This window comes from Lycium barbarum, chromosome 12 (assembly GCF_019175385.1).
Source record: "Lycium barbarum isolate Lr01 chromosome 12, ASM1917538v2, whole genome shotgun sequence".
NCBI lineage: Eukaryota > Viridiplantae > Streptophyta > Magnoliopsida > Solanales > Solanaceae > Lycium > Lycium barbarum.
In genome coordinates this window covers 50,102,719-50,123,477 of record NC_083348.1, presented here as the reverse complement: position 1 = coordinate 50,123,477, position 20,759 = coordinate 50,102,719, and the positions used below count along the sequence as shown (strand labels likewise).

The 20,759-nt window shown below is 40.2% G+C and overlaps 1 long non-coding RNA gene across 2 annotated transcripts; it reads left to right on the top strand.

Annotated features, from left to right (window-relative positions):
* Nucleotides 1-6,294: 6,294 nt before the first annotated feature.
* On the top strand, nt 6,295-12,244 carry LOC132624981 (uncharacterized). 2 transcript variants are annotated; one of them, XR_009576599.1, is made up of 5 exons: nt 6,295-6,442; nt 7,541-7,958; nt 8,394-11,295; nt 11,692-11,789; nt 11,964-12,244. It is a non-coding gene; the product is annotated as an uncharacterized LOC132624981 (long non-coding RNA). The 2 variants fall into 2 exon arrangements; XR_009576598.1 differs by having other exon boundaries at nt 8,385-11,295.
* Nucleotides 12,245-20,759: the final 8,515 nt, after the last annotated feature.

The window sequence follows — 20,759 nt, the reverse complement described above, 5'->3', positions numbered from 1 at the left end:
ATCGAACCCTTGCTTTATCTCTCTAACTCTCCGCACTCTCTCTCTAAAATGTTTTGGATCTTTTGGTATGAAAATGAGGATGATAAGGGTGAAAACTCTCCTTAAATAGCAAGGGAAGTTGGCCCGGGTTGGGCCGAGCCCACTGCCCATTTTGACCTTTCCGCCTTAAAACATCCTTAACATTTTATCCCTATGTCGTATGAAGGCCCATAACCTATGGTTGGAAAGCTAATTCAATTATCTATATCTTTCATGTTTGGTGTTTTTCCAAATTCCCAAATAATGATGGTTTATGGCCTCCCGAAGTCAGATCACCCGAAAACGCAACTTAAAAACATCTTTTTGGAGGGCTTACACTTGGATTTGGCTCAAGGGTCCTTCTTGATTTGTATTTAACTTCACATATATTGCCCATATAACTTGTCATATGTCCTTTATAAAAACCCCATCATGTGGGCCCCACCTCAGCTTACGGTTACGAGGGCTATATATGTTTTAACGTATCATTCCAATCATATTGTACGAATTCTAAATATCATACTCATATATAGTAGAATTTCATCATTTATACTTGTAATATTTTCTCCTCCTTGAGCTCACATTAAGCCTTCCACAGCCTTAGTAACACGAAATTTTCTAGGGTGTAACATTTACGGTGGGAAAAATTTCATTTGACGGGCCGCAGAAAGTTTTGCGGTCCGTCAAACTGAACCGTCAAATTTTTATGCCCGAGCAGTCTGTCTTAAAACACCCATAACTTTCTACTCCGATGTCACATTGATGAATAGTTTGTTGCGTTGGAAACTAGACTTAATAAACTTCATTTTGGGAAAACAAATACAAGCCAACACTACTCATATTCTAGGAGATATACCGCTCTCAAGTTGGACCAAAGATCCTGTCCAAAATTCTGCCAAGTTTTCCCAAAGTTCTGACAAACTTAATTTCCTTAATTCGCTTTTTCTCAAATCCTTCCATAACATTGTCACGACCCAACACGCCATGACTGACACCCACACTAACTCCTAGTGGGCGAACCAATACACTACTCATGTATTCATTCAAGTCCATTTTTATAGTAACCAAATTAGTCAATTATTACTCATTCAAGTATAAAATAACAAAAATAAGTCATGCCATAAAATACTGAAGTAAATGCGGAAGTTGTAACTATTACAAAGTTCCCAAAATTCGAAAGTCATCATACGAGGACTCTCAACTAGAATATGTCTAAGGAATTAAATCTGTCTAATAAATATCCATAATGTCCAGAATCGAAAATAGACATCATATGAGGAAGATCTTCGGGCGGCATGGCATGGATAGAAGCTCCCCCTAAATCAGTCAGCAACGTCCTCAACGCTAGATGTGAGGGCGGGTAGCAGTCTCTGTATCACAATCTGCACTCAAAAGAATGTAGCAAGGTAGTATCAGTACAAACACTATGTACTGGTAGATATAATAGGCCGACTAAGATTAGTATCATGCATATCTCGTAAAATCAATAGAATAAACAAGCTAGCCAGCCAACAGATATGAAATAAATAACCATGACAGGTCAACCAAGGAATATCACCAATCAATCATCCAAATAGCAAGAATCAATCAACAGAAAACCACAACACGGAAATGAGTCTACCACAATACCATACTTACCGTACACACATGCTAACTGATGGCATTGCTCAGTTGTCATGACCTGCAGGGGACCCATGGTGTCCATGTACCACTCATTTTGGATACTCATCAGACCCGAGCATAAACCTCCGCTTCGAAAAGAACCTCGGACGCGGGCCATATCAATATATCCCACATTTTCGGAACGAACCTCGGAGCACGAGCCCATAATCTAACGATGTTTCCTGCCCTCTTATTATCAATGCTCACATCATCATTTCGTATCACAATATCACCGAGAATATTACATTAACTTCTCATCACAAACACATCCACTGCAGATTCAACACACAGGAATAGTGGCACGAAGCCTACACAATCACTCAATCGCATTCACATAGGAGTTCAACCATATAATGTAATGCATGAAAACTAGACATGCTTTCTCCTAAAGAATTCGCAAAACATACAATCAACTAACCAAAGTCTAACTCAAGTAGACTGTAACCTACCTCAAGCGTAGAGCTGGAACAACGCAGGTCACTTCGCTACAGCTTTTCCCTTCCTTAAAGCCTCAGAACGCTCAAAGTCTACAAATAGAATACTCAATGAGTCACAAATACTCTAATCACAAATAGCAATTCAAGAATACCCTTCCCTTTACCCCATACCAATGGGTGAATGATTTTCTCGGTGCAAGGTAACCTAACAAAGGCCTTAATAATCACTAATCATTCAATTAGAACAATGTTACATCAACATTCCAGCAACAAGCAGTTTTCATGGTAAAGCTACCATATTTATAGAACTGTGGGTCTCAATTCACTTAGTTTATGGCTCTAAAGGGTTCAATTCATGATTAAGAGGAGTTAACCCAAGCCATTAGATGATAACTAAGTGATAATAATCGTAACCCATCAAGTTTAGAAGGTTTATTAATTTTAGGTTTTCTATTACAATTTTACCATTGAAGACCCATAAAAGCGATAATAATTATGAAGATGATACGGAATGATTGAAACTTACCTCTCAAGAGTATTCTTTCCCTAGCTTGGAATTTCACCATCGGTGCTTGTGGGAAACTGTGTTGGAGTATTGTGAATAAAGAATGTGAGACTAAGTGTTTAAAACAAGGAATCTTTCTCCCGTCAACCGTTGCAGTGGTCAAACCACCGCGCAGCGGTCTCGCTATAGCGGTCAAGTGACCACTATAGCGGACCAACGAGATCCCGTCCACCGCTATGGAGAGACATCCAACGCCATGGCGGTATCACCATAGCGGGCCATCGCCCGCCATAGCGGCCACATGGAAAGTGGTTGACTACTGGCGGAGGTGAACCCACCGCTACAGCGGTACCACCGCAGCGGTGCCATTTGGGCAGTGAGCTCGACTTTTCCTCAGTGTTTCCCTATATCACCCAACATTTCATTCGAGGCCTCAAAAACACAAACCAAACATGCACATATACATAAAGACATCATACGAATCCACCCGTGGCCTCGGAATTCCCAATGGAGTTCTAATTTCCTACGTCACCCCCCCCCCCCCCGACAGACTCAATACAATAAAACAACAAGCACAAACAAGTTAAGTTTTTAGTTCTTAGACTTATAGAATCGAGTTCCCATTAGCTCGTACTACCCTTGAGAAGGTTCTATTTGGTGGGGTGATCCCATATTTACCTTTACGACCGAAAGAGTCGTTACACCAGATACTAATTAAAACACCGTTCGACCCTGAACGGACAAGGATGAAGAATATATGAAAAATTACCTGACTCGGCGAAAAGCTGAGGATACTTGCTATGCATATCATATTCTGCTTCCCAAGTAGCTTCCTCCACCAGACGATTCTTCCACTGAACTTTCACAGAGGCTATTTCCTTGGACCTCAGCTTGCGAACATCCCTACCCAAGATGGCAACGGGCTCTAGAAGAAGTGCGGTCATAAAGTCTTTCTTTCCCAAGGGCAGAAGGAACTCTTCACATTGGCCATCTAGAGAGATTATATAAAGTGTGGTCTTTTGGCTTCCTCAGGGCCGTGTGAAGCTTAGCTTGCTTTAGCAGCCATGTGATGATTCGAGTTCGACTGACTTGCACTGATAGACCCCTATTGTATTGGAATTAGGTGCCCATCTTTTTACTGTTGTCAATGAATCTCTTCCATGTTCGATTCTACTCTATGTTAGAACATTTCTTATGAAAAATTCTAATCTAACAAAACCGAATCCCAACGGATTATGTACGAACCATCCCCGTGGTACCTCTTCAATATCAACACATGGAACACCGGATGAGCGCCTGATAGACCTGGAGGCAAAGAACTTATAAGCCACCTCCCCCACATGCTTGAGTATCTCAAATGGCCTAATGTACCTCAAGCTAAACTTGCCCTTCTTTCTGAACCTCATCACAACCTTCATGGGTGAGACTTTCAGCAACACTTACTCTCCCTCTCCAAACTCAAGATCTCGGACCTTACGGTCCGCATACTCCTTCTGCCTACTCTGGGCTACTAGGAGCTTAGCTTAGATCACCTTTACTTTCTATAGGGACTCCCTCAGAAGATCAGTGCCCTAAGGTCTCACCTCAAACGCATCAAACCATCCTATAGGAGACCTACACCTCCTTCCATACAACACCTCAAATGGAGCCATATTGATACTCGAGTGGTAGCTATTGTTATATGCAAATTCGTCCAAAGCTAAGAACTGGTCCAATTCCCACCAAAGTCTATCACACACGCACGAAGCATATCATCAAGGACCTGAATAGTCCGCTCAGATTGCCCGTCAGTCTGAGGGTGGAAGGTTGTACTAAGATCCAACTTTGTAACCAACTCCTCATACAAACACTCCAAAAACCTAGATGTGAACATTGTGCCCCTTTCGGACACAATGGAGATAGGAACCCCGTGAAGCCTACGCACCTCACGAATATAAATTTTGGCCAATTTCTCCACATCATAAGTTATCTTCACTGGAACGAAGTTGGCAGACTTAGTCAACCTATCAACAATAACCCAAATGGAGTCAAACTTCCCCAACGCCTTCGGAAGACCAACTACGAAGTCCATGGATATCCTTTCCCACTTCGACTCAGGAATGGGCATCCTCTAAAGTGTACCCCCAGGTTTCTGATGTTCATACTTCACCTGTTGGCAGTTCAGACACTGAGCAACAAACTCCACTATATCACGCTTCATCCTAGATCACCAGTAATGCTGCCTCAGATCAAAATACATCTTAGTCGAGCCAGGATGAATGGAATACCTCGAACTATGAGCCTTTGTCAGAATGGTTTTGATCAAATCACCCACACATGGCAGGCAAACTCGCCCTTTGGTCCGCAGCACCCTCTCTTCGTCAATCACGGCCTTTTTGGCCTCTCCACGCAACACCTTGTCACGAATTTTGCACTGCTTAGCATCTTCGAACTACTTAGCCTTAATCTGCTCCTGAAATGATGATCCAGCTTCAACACAAGCCAACACCTGCTTGCATTAGAAATTTCCAGCCTCATAAAACTGTTTGCCAGAGTCTGAACCTCTATAGCCAACGGATGCTCCGAAGAAATCAAATGAGCCAGACTTCCCATACTAACCGACTTTCTGCTCAATGCGTCAGCCACTACTTTTGCCTTACCATAATGATACAGAATGGTGATATCATAATGTTTCAACAGTTCCATCCATCTCCGCTACCTAGAGTTCAGGTCCCTCTGAGTGAACACATGTTGGAGACTGCGGTGGTCAGTATACACCTCACAGTGGACACCATACAAGTAGTGTCTCCAGATTTTCAACGCGAACACCACCGCTGCCAACTCTAAGTCATGAGTAGGATAGTTCTTATCATGCACTTTCAACTGCAGAGCAGCATAGGAAATCACCTACTTCTCCTACATCAAAACAACAACCAAAACAGAATGTGAAGCATCACAATAAACAATAAAATCCTTGCCCTCCACAGGCAATGCTAGAATAGGCGCTGTATTCAACAATGTCTTGAGCTTTTGAAAGCTCTCCTCACACTCGTCGGACCACTGAAACAGTACCTCTTTCTGAGTCAAGCGAGTCAAATGAGAAGAAATAGAGGAAAACCCTTTCACAAACCGACGATAGTTGCTAGCCAGACCCACGAAACTACAGGTCTCGGTCACTAATGTGCGCCTAGCCCACTCCCTGACAACCTAAATTTTTTGAGGATCTACCATAATCCCTTCTTTCGAAATTACATGCCCCAAGAAGGACATAGAAGACAACCAGAATTCACACTTGGAGAATTTAGCATACAGCTCCCACTACAAGAAAAAGGCTTATCTAAGACCAACATTTAGGGACGAGTTAATAATCCCGTCTCTGAAAGTATACTTATTGGGACGAGATTATATTCTAGTACTTAATGTTGTATTTTATTGCGAAGGTACTAAATCTGGTCCCAAAAAAAATTAGTAACTGGTCCCAAATTGTAATTGAGGGGTCTTGAATGGGATTGAGTGCCCCAAATATAATACCAATATATTAAAAAACTATTGTTTTCTCAAAGATCAAGCGCCAAAACAATTGTACTAAAATGAAAACTTTAGTTTTCACTCAAAAAAACTAGGTGCCAAAACTAAAGTAGTATATTGAAATAAATGTTCTAAAAATTAAGATAACTTCTCAAAACACAGGCCTTAAAGCTCTGCCCTAGTTTCTAGTTCTACACATCCCACCATCGGTGTACTCCTCCGTAGCACTACCCGTCGAGTAAATCTGTGTTTTGGGAAAACACAGATTGTAGGTCTGCTCTAGTTTTCCATCTCCCTTATTTTCGAATCTCAGGTATGCCTCCTATTTCGAGTTGTTCTGTTTCTTTTTTGTGTTGTACTTAATTCGCTTTATTGCTTCACTTGATTTGAGTTACTCTTGTTATTCTTCTTCTCTAATATTAATTTGGTAAAAGGTTTCACAATCTGATCTTTTTTTCTTTACTTGTATAATCAGTGGAAAGGATTAGCAAATGAAAGGGGCTTTCTTCTGTTGGGTATAGAGTTGTCGTCTTCTTTGATAATACATGGGTTTTCTGCATACATCTTTCCTATATGATTTGTATCCCAAATATTGCTTTCTGTATAAACATGTTTACTTATCAAAACAAAATAAAGAGGAAAGGATAAGGTATATCATAGTTTTTTTGTGAAAGAAAAAAGGAGAGATTTTTTTTTGGTGTGTTTCTACTGTAATTTGACCTCTGCAATATCTACCCTCTTGATGTTCTTCCCTATTTGCCTCACACTTGTGAAAACTTACCAATTACTCAAGCCCTAGTGTTTCAATCTAAGCACCAGACCATATCCTATTCAACTAATAGGAAATCAAATAACCCTCTTTGCCAATTAGAGTATGATTTAGCTGCTCGATAGAAATTGTACATTAGTTGGTGTTGTGCAAATAATTTATGTTCATATTGCTCCAATTTGGTTAACTGGTATGGAATTATCACTGTTGCAGAGATACTAAAATTGCACTTTTCATCTGTGGAGTTTTAAATTTATCCTATAATACTACAATAAAAGCTATCTGCCAGTTCTAAAAAAAACTGACCTCGTATTTTTTTGGGATTCCTAATTGATAATTTGATTTTCAGAAGTGTATTCAAGTTTGTACTGTATTGTGTTTCTGAAAAATCATACTTCATACAGAGTGCACAGTTTGAAAAAGCTAATTATTTCATGAATGGCATATTAGTTTTATGTCTTCAGTGTTGAGATTTTGCAAGCCAAGCAGGGACTAGTGCTGTTACTCCTTTTGAAAATTTTATTTTACATCTGAAAAGGTTTCGACTAAGGCCATTTACATTCTAATGGCATGATTTCTTTTATTACTACACTGTCACGCATGCATTTTCTCTTATTATTCTTTACTTTTGGCTCTTTGCAGGTTCAATATGAAACCATTAAAGACTGAAGATGAGGTGGGGTCGACTGTGAAGACTACTACCAAATATGCATTCGTCGCGCCAGGTGCTAGAGGTGCTATAGGAAAGGAATGAGGACGAGGAGTTACTTTTGGCTCTTTTGCTACGTCTTTTATCTCTTTGAGATGGATATCAAAGTTCTTTTTGAACTGCTTCAATATTATTTTAACCAGCTTGATCAGTTAATATGCTGCAAATTTTCTTGACACTTGTTATATCCGCTCCTTCCTTGGTAAAACTGTTACGTTACAGAGCACCATATAAGTTGGATCAAGAGCACCATCTAAACCCATGTTTTGATTCACTGCTCAACAATCACAAGTCCCCCCTACGACATCACCCGTTTCAACTGAATGACCATTGTTTTTGTCTGCTGACCAGGTTAGTAACAACATGCCTGACTTTTTAATTATTATTTTTTTACCTATTGAAGTTGATAATTTAAATTACGTTGGGTGATTCTTTTATTGAACATTGTTCAGTGGGAGGCTTCTTTGAAGAATTTTACCCTCCCCTATTTCTTTAGGTACCTCTTCTTCAATGTATATAGTGAGTAAAATTTGTGTACTACCTCTACTACTAATTCACAAATGGTATTTCCTGTTGTATTTTAAGTCTTAATGGTATTATGTATGGTTTCCTTATTAGATGTTTTTAGAAATTCCTATCAATACATAAAAGAGCAATTTAAAACAGATGGAAAAAAATCTTATTGTTGTTAACTCTTGTTGCCTTTTTATGTGTTTCCAGTTTAACTTTTTTGATCCCTTATCCTAACCAAATGATGGAACTTGTCTTTATCTATAGTTAACTTAGTTGCAGAGAGGAAATGGAACAAATGGAGAGGATACTTGCATGCACAATATGTGAAAAATAATCCAATCCAACAGGCTCTTAAGAATATGCCAAAGGGAGTAGATAAGAAAGAATGGGAGTGGTTAGTAAAAGAAAATTTTACTTCAGAAAGTTTTCAGGTATGTCTAGTGATTTACTAGTCTATTTCACCCAATCATCTGTAGCCTTAGAAGATGAGATGAAAGAAATTAAGAAAATAAAAGAATTCTTTGTCGCTCAACAATCATATACCCCGCCTACGACATCGCCCGGTTCAACTGAATGACCACTGTTTTTGTCTGCTAACCAAGTTAGTAATAATATACCCGACTTTTTAATTTAGTTTGTTGATTTGCGTATAGTCAATTTCTATCTTACACTAATTCTAGCAGTTGCTTGACTTCACCACTAATGATGCTTGTTTCTAGCTCCGTACATGCTCTAAAAGGTTGCTATTGCTTCGTGATCTGTTTGACATGTGTGTTTGTCATTTCTGTTTTTTACCTTGTTTCTCTAGCATATCAGATCTCTTTCAGCTTATTTGTGATACCTGGTCATGGTTGGGCTGTATTTGAAATCTAATCTTTAATATAAGTGGTGATGCCTTAAATTCTTGTGTGCAAAATTAAGAAGTGCATACAGGAGTACTAAAGAGTTTTCATTAAGTCAGTTACAGCTTTACAGTGCAAAATAAATGCTTTTATTGAAGAATTTTGAGGAAGAATGATAGCCTTCTTTTATGGTTCGCGTCTGCTGCATCTTTAAGTTCAAAGTTCGTTTATTCTTTTATATATAGTTGGTGCTACTGTTATCCTTTTCACAGTTCCTATATATTTGTGGCAATTTTGCTTCAAAGTCTATAACATTTGTTGTTTGCTTCAGATAAACATAATAGTAATTTTACTATTTAAACTTCGGTTATAAAGATAGCAAACAGAACCGTGAACACCCTTAGCTCTAGCTCTAAATCTAAGGAATTACTATTAATGAAAGTGGAATTGCTGCTATGATGTTGGAAAAAGCTTTATTGAAGGTAGATAAAAAATAATTTTCTACCAAATGGAAAAAGTCTTATTGTTGTTAAATCTTGTTGCCTATATATGTGTTTCCAGTTTAGTTTTTGTAATGCCTGGTTTGGAACCATAAAGAGTTCAAAGTCTCACTTGATTTTGAATACTTCTTGATTTACAAGAGACTTTAGTAGAAGTTTAAAAGTATTAACACCTATAATCGATGGAATTTTTTTTAGTTGGGAACATATAATAGATGGTATTGCCACTGGATAATTTTTTTGAGGCTTTGCAAGAATACCTTATTGTTGTTGTTTCTGAGTAATTGCCTTAAGAATACCTCCTGTTGTTGCTACTGCTTGCAAATTTCCACCTGAAGCCTGAATTTGTGAATAGCACTAAGCTGATCCAACTGACTAGTACCATGTATTTTACCACCTGTAGGAGTGCCATCATGTTTCTTAGTATTGGATTGCTTTTTACAGTGAGAACTTGCCTTTGGAGTTGCATTATCCTTGTGCAACTCCAGCCCTGCAGTTCTATTGGGATCTTGATATGCAAAAGATATGTCAACCTCCTGCTCCTTGTGCTGCTGCTTTTGTGTATTGTCATCAGTATGCTATATGACTTTTAATAGGTATTTTTGTTGTTGTTTTGCATAAACTGGTGCTGCATCATGTTTTATCTAATTTGTTACCAGCGAATGATAAATGCAGTTCAGGCAGCTAGCTACTAAAGCTTAATCATATGCTTCCACCATCTCTTTCAATCGAACTTATGTAAAATCACTTTCTTACTGCTTAACTGTTTGACAAGTACTCAAGGGATTTTGTGAAACTCATTCACTTGCAAGTTGCAAAGCTTAAAGTTCGATATTAAGATCTATGATGATCAATGTGCATTTAGATAGTATTAAAGAAATCGAGAAAGTTCACAAGGAAAGTACACTTTTAACCCTATCCTCTATGCTTTATTCCTTCTATGCAATTTAGTAGTCTTTTCCTATCTATGAATATGAATAGGACAGATAAACTTTCATCTATTCGAAGGGTGGAACTAATAGTGTTCATTTCGTTGAAGGTTAACTTAGTTGATGACTTCAACATACTACAAAAATACACTTGATAAGAGGAAAAAAACTTACTACACAACGCTTGTCTGAAGCCAGATTAACTCATCTGGTCAGTGGTCAGTTTGATGTTACTTCAAAGTCATGCATCATTCAGTTATATCTTGCAGAGAGATCTGATGATTCGTTATGCCATTGGGAGATGGCGTAGGTTTATACTGAATATGTAGAAAGCAATTTCTGATTGATCAGACTAAGTAGTTTTCAGTTTAGAATTTAAACGCAGTCGCTTGTTCTGTTGTTCATGCAACTGCAGTTTCTCTTCCCTTTTTTATTTTGGTGCGAGTTGTTAAGACTGATGAAATGCTCTATTCGGAATTGAAGCACATACGAAGTTGCGACAGCTTTTGCCTTGGCTCTAGGAGCCGAAAAACTAATTTGTATAATAGACGGCCTAATTCTTGATGCGTCTAGCCGTCTGATTCGTTTCGTAACTCTATAAGATGCTGATATGCTGGTCCGCAAATGAGCTGAGCAAAGTGAGACTGCTGCTAATTATGTAAAAGCTGCTAGTCAGGAGGACTTCAATCGTTTAGGTTACAATGGTTCCAACGGATCGCTCCCTTCCCAAAATGGCAATGGTTATAGCCGAAGATACAATCCTACATTTCAGAATGGCATTGGTTTTGACAATGGTAATGGGCTTTGGTCTACTGAACAAGGTTTTGCAATTGGAGGACAAGAGAAACTAAGTCGGTCATATGGTTATCTCTCAGAATTAGCTGCTGCTGCTTTTGTTTGCCGAGTAAGTTCCCAAAAACACTTATGTTTTCAGTAGGTAGTAGTCGTTTGAATTATTCTTTTACCATGCTTTGTCCTCCTCATTATAACCTGTTACTGATGAATCTAGAAGATACTAAGGAAGATTACAGATTCTCTTGTACTTTTTTTTAAAAATTTCTTATGATAAGCCTTTGCAGTAGAGATATGTGCATTTCATGAATAGACAATTCTTTATATTTTACATTAGTGTTTAACATTGTGCAGTTCATCTTAAATATCCACTCTCCCAGTGGTCTTCCATCTCAGTTGCTTTAAACGTGGAAATTTTCATTCTCTAGAATATTGTCCCCTCACTTATTAGCGTGATATCTTTTTCTTGTCGAAACTCATTCAAATTATATATTCCCATTTCCATCAGGGAGGTGTTCAAAGAGTGCACCTGCTGGATGGCACTATTGGTGGAGTTTTACTAAAGGAATTGTTCCAAAGAGATGGAGTTGGGTCAATGGTTGCTAGGTATGAACATTCTAAAGAATATTAGTTGTGATTACTGTTTCAAGACCTGTTAAGTCGCAATTGCCAAATTTGGATCATTACCTGAATAAGCGGTATAACTACTACTAGTGTAGAATTTATATATCTTATCTTACTAATAGTTATTCAAGTCTTTCCAAAATTTTGTACTTACAGGTTTTGAAGATTGAATTTGACAAGTCAAGATGGAAGTTTAGAAGATGTAGAAGCTCATTATTTAGCTAGGAATGTTATGCACTCGCTATCTTAGTCTATCTCGAGTGTTAAGCGATGATTTTTTGTTAAGGTGTCGAGCAAATATTGAAACTAACATCATGGGATGTTAACAATTTTATTGTAATTAATAACTCTATCTTCCTCTTTATATATATAACGCTTTTGTATCTAGATGTTTTAGTAGGAATCCGATATTTATTGATAAAATAATTTTTTTGTGACATCGAGCTTTCGGGACGACTTGTCGTCAATAAGAGACCAGAAATATGGTCGTGAAAATTAGTACAATTATTGCAAATAAGCACCAGTAATGCCCGTCTCTAAAGATAATCTAGGACCAGTAACATTTGGTCGCTAAAAAGGTTTTAGTGTCTAAAAGTTTTTAACGACCAGATATATTACCGTCTCAAAAGACTTTTAACGACCAGATTATTGAATCCGTCGCGATTGACCTTTAGCGGCGGAGGCTATTACGACGGGTGGCGACCAGCTTTTTCCCATCGTAATTGCCCCTTTTGGGACCAGATTTGGACTTTTAGGGACCAGATTTCCCTTCCTTAAAGGTCATTTTTCTTGTTGTGTCCTTCTCCCGCAATACCCTAAGAGCAATCCTTAAATGTTTCTGATGCTCCTCCTTACTTTTAGAGTACACCAGGATATCATCAATGAACACTATTATGTATGAGTCTAAAAAGGGCTTAAACACACTGTTTATCAAATCCATGAATGCAGTTGGGGAATTTGTAAGCCCGGAAGACATAACCAAGAACTCATAGTGTCCATACCAGGTCCAAAAAGCTGTCTTAGGAACATCCTCTGCTCGAATCTTCAATTGGTGATACCCTGACCTCAAGTCGATCTTAGAGAACATAAAAGCTCCCCGTAACTGATCAAACAAGTCATTAATACGGGGAATGGGATACTTATTCCGGATGGTTACCTTATTCAGGTGACGGTAATCAATACACATACGTATAGACCCATCCTTCTTCTTAACGAACAACACAGGAGCACCCCAAGGGAAAGCACTCGGGCGAATAAACCCCTTACTCAAAAGATCTTGCAACTGCTCTTTCAATTCGCTAAGTTTGGTGGTTCCATCCTATAGGGTGGAATAGAGATAGGAGGAGTCCCTGGGTCTAAATCAATGTCACCATCAGGTGGCATACCAGGCAAGTCCGGGGGGAATACATCTGCAAACTCGCGTACCACTGGAACCGAATCAATAGATAGAGTATCTACACTGGTGTCACGGATATGTGCCAAATAATCTAGACAACCCTTCTCCACTAGCTTTCTAGCACAAACGAAGGATATGACCTTCTTAGGGAGGGGACTAAGGTTACCCTTCCACTCAAGTCTAGGTGCCCCAGGCACGGCTAAGGTAACAGTCTTAGAATGGAAATCTAGTTTAGCATAATGCAGGGACAACCAACTCATTCTCAAAATGACATCGAAATCTACCATATCTAGGATCATCAAATCTGCCTAAGCACTATACCTCATATAAGTAATTGCATAAGATGGGTAGACCCTATCTACCACCATTGAATCCCCAATCGGAGAAGATGCATAAATAGGAACACCAAGAGTATCACACACCATATCCAAACCCACAGCAAAATATGTAGACATACAAGAAAAAGTAGAACTCGGATCAAATAAAATAGAAGCCATCCGGTCATAAACTCAGATAGTACCTGGGATGACAGCATCGGAGGCCTCAGCCTCGGGTCTACCTAGAAAAACGTACAAGTGATCGCGCCCTCCTATAGCCAGTGAACCACCATGATTACCCTGTCCAGTCTAGGCCCCGCCCCTACCGAGCTGCTGTCCTCCTCTACCTTCCTGAGGACTGCCTCGGTTAGGCTGGGCACCACCCCTACCCGCTGTGTGGCCGCCTTGCCCTACCGGTGCACAATTCTTAACCCCTCTATCTAGTGCAAATGGAGCTCGTAGAGCCTGATACTGAGTCCCCTGACCACTCTGTCTGAGTCTGGGGCAATACCTCTTAATGTGCCCGATCTCACCACACTCGTAACATGCGTCAAACGTAGGTCGTTGAACATAAGCTAATGAAGCAGTGTATCCTCCATGCTAACCGGAAGCCTGATAATTTACCCCTAATGGGCCCCCAGCTGACACTTGCATCGCGGACTGAACCGGACGCCCTGAATATATCTGCGAACTCTGACCCCTCGAGAAGAAGTTGCTAAAAACCCCACCCCTCGGGCCTTCTTCTTTACCTGCTTTGCATGACTTTCCTGTTTAATCCCCTCAACAACATGAACATGCTCTACTACGTCCTGGAATGAAGCTCTAGTGGTTACGACCTAAAGAGCTGATAACTGAAGCCCAGTGTTCAATCCCTTTACGAACAGCCGGATCCTCTCCCTCTTAGTGGGTAGCAGCTGAAGAGCTTTTTGGACAGGGAGTGGTAGCGGAACTCGTACACAGCAACAGACGAGTTCCCGTGATCAATATTAGCGAACTCATCCTTCCTTTGGTCCCTCAGAGTACGCGGGATATACATATCAAAAACACATAATAGAACTTAACCCAAGTCAACGGAGAAGACCCAGCTGGCCTGCACTCCACATAGGCCCTCCACCGTAGCTTGGCATCACCAAAGAACTGGAAGGTCACAAACTCTACACCGTACTTGTCCACAACCCCCTTCTTATGGAGCCTATCGTGACAGTCGATGATGAACTCATATGCATCCTCTGACTTAGTACCATAGAACACCGGAGGCTTTATTTTAGTGAACCTCCAAAACAAATCATGCTCTTCGCCAGTCATCACTGGCCCTGCAACTGGCCTCAGACAGGCCCCAAAACCCAGAACTTTATCTAAGTGAGGTGCCATTGCTGCGGCATGCTGAAGCCCCGGAGCTTGAACTCTATCCGGACCTGGGGCTGCTACTCCTGCGCCCCTACCTGCTAGAACGGCTGGTATAGCTCTGGCCTGTGCTAACCCATGCAGCCATTGTAGCACCTGTGCCATAGCATTTGGTATACCCTGAGCAGCTGCAGCACCTGGAGGAACTGGTATTCCCGCTGGCTAGGCTGGTGCGGTTGCCTCTCCCACGAGCTCATTTGGAACCACTAGAGGCACGGGATCAACAAATGGGACTCCACCCCCAGCTGGGGCCACCGCTCTACCAGTTCCTCTGCCTCCAGCCCCTCCTCTAGCTGCCGCCGCGCGTGTTCTCACCATCTTCGAGAGAGTGAAGGACAATTAGATACCAATTTGAATCAACATATACCAATTGGAATCAAGTAGCACGAAAGAAAGATAGAAAAGGGAATTTTCCTAGTGTCCGGTAGCATCTCGAAGATAAGTACAGACTTCTCCGTACCAATCTGTAAGACTCTACTAGACATGCCCTTGTACGACGAGATCGACCAACGTAAAGGTCTGATACCAACTCTGTCACGACCCAACCCGCCATAACTGGCACCCACACTAACTCTTAGTGGGCGAACCAACACATTAGTCATCTAAAGTCCATTTTTATATTAACCAAATTAGTCAGTTATAACTCATTCAAGCATAAAATAACCAAAATAAGTCATGCCATAAAAATACTAAAGTAATTGTGGAAGTTCTAACTATTACAAAATTCCTAAAATCCGAAAGTCATCGTACCAGGACTCTAAACTAGAATATGTCTAAGGAATGAAATCTGTCTAATAAATATCCATAATGTCCAGAATAGAAAATAGACATCATATGAGGAAGATCTTCGGGCGGCCTGGCATGGATAGAAGCTCGCCCTAAATCCGTCAGCAACATCCTCAATGCTAGATGTAAGGGTGGGTAGCAATCTCTATATCACAATCTGCACCCAAAAGAAAGTAGCAAGGTAGTATCAGTACAAACACTATGTACCGGTAGATATGATAGGCCGACTAAGATTAGTATCATGCGTATCTCATAAAATCAATAGAATAAACAAGCTAGCCAATAGACATGAAATAAATAACCATGACAGGTCAACGAAGAATATCACCAATAAATCACCCAAATAGCAAGAATCAATCAACGGAAAACCACAACACGGAAATAAGTCTACCACAATACCATACTTACTGTACACGCATGCTAACTTATGTAATTGCTCAGTAGTCATGAGCTGCAAGGGACCCATAGTGCCCATGTACCACTTGTTCCGGATACTCATTGGACCCGAGCATAAACCTCCGCTCCGAAAAGAACCTCGAACGCGGGCCATATCAATATATCCTTCATTTTCAGAATGAATCTCGGACCACTAGCCCATAATCTAAGTCATATTTGTTCCTTCCATATATTTGTATGTAACGATGTTTCCTGCCCTCTTATTATCAATGCTCACATCATCATTTTGTATCACAATATCGCCGAGAAGATTATATTAACTTCTCATCACAAACACATCCACTGCAGATTCAACACATAGGAATAGTGGCACGAAGCCTACACAATCACTCAATCACATTCACATAGGAGTTCAACCACACAATATCATGCATAAAGATTAGACATGCTTTCTCCTAAAGAATTCACAAAACATATAATCAACTAACCAAAGTCTAACTCAAGTAGACCGTAACCTACCTCAAGCGTAGAGCTGGAACAACGCAAGTCACTCCGCTACAGCTTTTCCCTTCCTTAAAGCCTCAGAATGCTCAAAGTCTAGAAATAGAAGGCTTTATGAGTCACAAATACTTTAATCACAAATATCAATTCAAGAATACCCTTCTTTTTACCCCATAGCAATGGGTGAATGATTTTATAGGTGCAAAGCATCCCAACACAATGTTACATCAACATTCCAACTACAAAAAGTTTTCAGGGTCAAGCTATTATTTTTATAGAACCCTAGGTCTCAATTCACTTAGTTTATGGCTTTAAAGGGTTCAATTCATGATTAAGAGGAGTTAACTCAAGCCATTAGATGATAAGTAAGTGATAATAATCGTAAACCATCATGTTTAGAAGGTTTATTAATTTATAGGGTTTCTATTACAATTTCACCATTAAAGACCCATAAAAGTGATGATGATCATGATGATGCTACGGAATGATTGAAAGGAATGATTGAAACTTACCTCTCAAGAGTATGCTTGCCCTAGCATGGAATTTCACCCTAGGTTCTTGTGGGGAACTGTGTTGGAGTATTGTGAATATAGAATGTGAGACTAAGTGTTTAAAACACAGAATCTGCCTCCCATCTACCGCTCCGGCAGTCGAACCACCGCTGCAGCGATCTCGCTATATCGGTCAAGTGACCGCTATAGCGGACTGACGAGATCCCGTCCACCGCTATGGCGAGACATCCACCACTATGGTGGTATCGTCGTAGCGGGCCATCGCCCACCACAACGGCCACATGAAAAGTGGTGGACCGCTAGCGGCGGTAGCGGTATCGCCGCAACGATGCTATTTGGGCAGTGAGCTGGAGTTGCTCAGTTTTTCCCCCCATCACCCAACATTTCATCCGAGGCCTCAAAAACACAAAACAAACATGCACATATACATAAAGACATCATACGAATCCACCCGTGGCCTCAGAATTCCCAACGGAGTTCTAATTTTCTACATCACCCCCTCCCCCCCCCCCCCCCCCCCCCGATGGACTCAATACAATAAAACAACAACCATAAATAAGTCAAGTTTTCAGTTCTTAGACTTATAGAATCGAGTTCCTATTAGCTTTTACTACCCTTGGGAAGGTTCTATTTGGTAGGGTGATCCTACATTTCTCATCACGGCCGGAAGGGTTGTTACAAACTTATCACATGAACTTAAACCCTCATAACCATAAAGTAGGCACATATAATCTCATATATCTTTGAAGATAACTCCAATGTCCACAATTAGGAAAACTAACACCCAACGAATCTCATCGTACAAAACTACGTGGTGTAACATCCTTCCCCCCTTATAAACATTCATCCTCAAATGTTACATTCATAGGAATTCTATAAAAAAAACTTCCAGAGTTTCCCCTGTAACTATACCACTGTCATCTTGTCACAACAACCCAAAATATACAATGCCTCACCGGGCTATAACAATAATAACAATAATGGCCACACACGACCAAAAAAATCGTAAAAAGGAAGTATTACATACATGAAGATAATGGTGGCTCTATCTGAACCTCCTCTAGGAGTTGAAACAAATGTGGATACTTGAACTTCATATCTTCCTCAACTTCCCAAGTCATTTCCTCTCTATTATTGTTTCTTCATAGAACTTTAACTGAGGCTACATCTTTGGTTCTGAGTCTCTGACTTTTCTATCTAGAATAACAATGGGAACTTCTTCGTAGGACAATTGATTGGTGACCTGGAAATCATCCATAGGTACAATTCTGGAAGTGTCTCCAATGCACTTGCGAAGTATCGACACATGGAAAACTCGGTGGACTGACTCTAAGTCCGAAGGTAGATCTGACTCATAAGCCACCTGGCCTACCTTGCGTACAATCTTGTAAGGCCTAATATACCGAGGACTAAGCTTGAACTTCCTACCAAATCTCATCACACCTTTCCTAGGTGACACCTTCAAGAATACACAATCATTAACTTGGAATTCTAAGTCTCGTCGGCGATTATCTGCATAAGATTTCTGACGACTCTGAACTACCAATAATCGATCCTGAATAAGATTGACCTTTTCCATGGCTTGCTGGATCAATTTTGGCCCTATTAACTTAGTTTCTCCCACTTCGAACCACCCAACTGGTGATCTACACTTGTACCCATATAAAGCCTCATACGGGGCTATTTGGATACTGAAATGATAACTATTGTTATAAGCGAATTCAATAAGCAGTAAGTGATCATCCCAACTACCTTCGAATTCTAACACACATGCCCGTAGTATATATTCGAGAGTCTGAATGGTATGCTCAGTTTGTCCATCAGTCTGCGGGTGAAATTGTGTGCTAAGACTCACCTAAGTCCCCAAACCCTCTTGGAAAGACTTCTAGAAATTAGCTGTGAACTGGGTTCCTTTATCAGAAATAGTAGATACTGGAACACCATGGAGTCGTACTATCTCTTTGATATAAAGCTTTGCATAACTCTCAGCTGCATATGTAGTTTTGACTGGTAGAAAATCAGCTGACTTCAGAAGTCTATTCACAATTACCCATATAGAATCATACTTCGGCTGAGAACGGCGCAAGCCTGCAATGAAATCCATATTAATCACTTCCCATTTCCAAGTCAAAATTTTCATGGTTTGCAATAATCCCCCAGTCTTCTGATGCCCAATCTTCACCTGCTGACAATTAGGACATTGAGCTACGATCTCTGCTATGTATTTCTTCATTTCATCCCACGAATATATGAATTTGAGATCATGATATATTTTTGTCGCCTCCGGATGAACGGAATAACGAGAAAAATGAGCTTCTTCCAAAATCTGATGACGTAATCCTGCAACATCAGGAACACACAATCTGCCCCAACATCGGAGAACTCCATCTGCAGAAATCTCAAAGGATGACTTTTTCTTTTGAGGAAGTGTATTTCTGTAATGAACTAATATGGGATCCTCATACTGGCGTTCTTTCACCTCAACCACCAATGACGAAATAGCCAAATTCTGAATGGTAACTCCCATATTGCCCGAGTCCATTAATCGAACTCCTAGGCTAGCTAACTGCTTAAGCTCACGAGCTAACTCGCTCATCTCTGGCTAGATATCACCTAAGCTACCCATGAATTTGTGGCTAAGAGCATCGGCTACTACATTCGCCTTTCCAGTATGATATAAAATACTCACATCATAATCCTTCAATAGCTCCAACCATCGCCTTTGCTGTAAATTTAACTCCTTCTGCTTGAAAATATACTGGAGGCTCTTATGGTATGTATAAATATCAACATGAAGGCCATATAAATAATGCCTCCACATCTTCAATGCATGGATCACCGCAGCCAACTCTAGATCATGGGTCGGGTAGTTTTCCTCATGTTTTCGCAACTGCCTTGAAGCATAAGCAATCACCTTACCATGCTACATCAACACACAACCTAACCCAACGCCTGAAGCATCACAATAGACAACATAGCCTTTCGATCCTCTGGAAGTGTCAGAACCTGGGCCGAAGTCAATCTATTCTTCAACTCCTGAAACTACGTTCACAAGTATCCGTCCAATGAAATTTAGCTGCTTTCTGAGTCAGCTTTGTTAGTGATGCTGAGATGGAAGAAAAACCTTCTACAAATCTTCAGTAATAACCAGCAAAACCGAGAAAAACTACGAAACTCCATAGGTGTTGTAGGCCTTGGCCAAGTATTTATAGCTTCATTCTTATGGGTATCCACCCAAATACCATCGGGTGAAATAATATGCCCCAGAAAAGTCACAGAATTCAACCAGAACTCACATGTTAAAAACTTTGCATAAAGCTCCTGAGCCTGAAGAACACTAAGGATAACACGTAAGTGATCTGCATGTTCTGCCTCGGATTGAGAGTATACCAGGATATCTTCGATAAACACAATCACAATTGAGCCTAGAAAAAGCCTGAACAAACTATTTATCAAATCCATGAACACCACCAGTGCATTAGTTAATCCAAACGCCATTACCCGAAACTCGAAATTACCATATCTAGTTCTGAAGGCTGTCTTTGGAATGTCCTTCTCCGTAACTCTCACCTGATGATACCCGAATCTTAAATCTATCTTTGAGAACCATTTGGCACCCTGCAATTGATCAAATAAATCA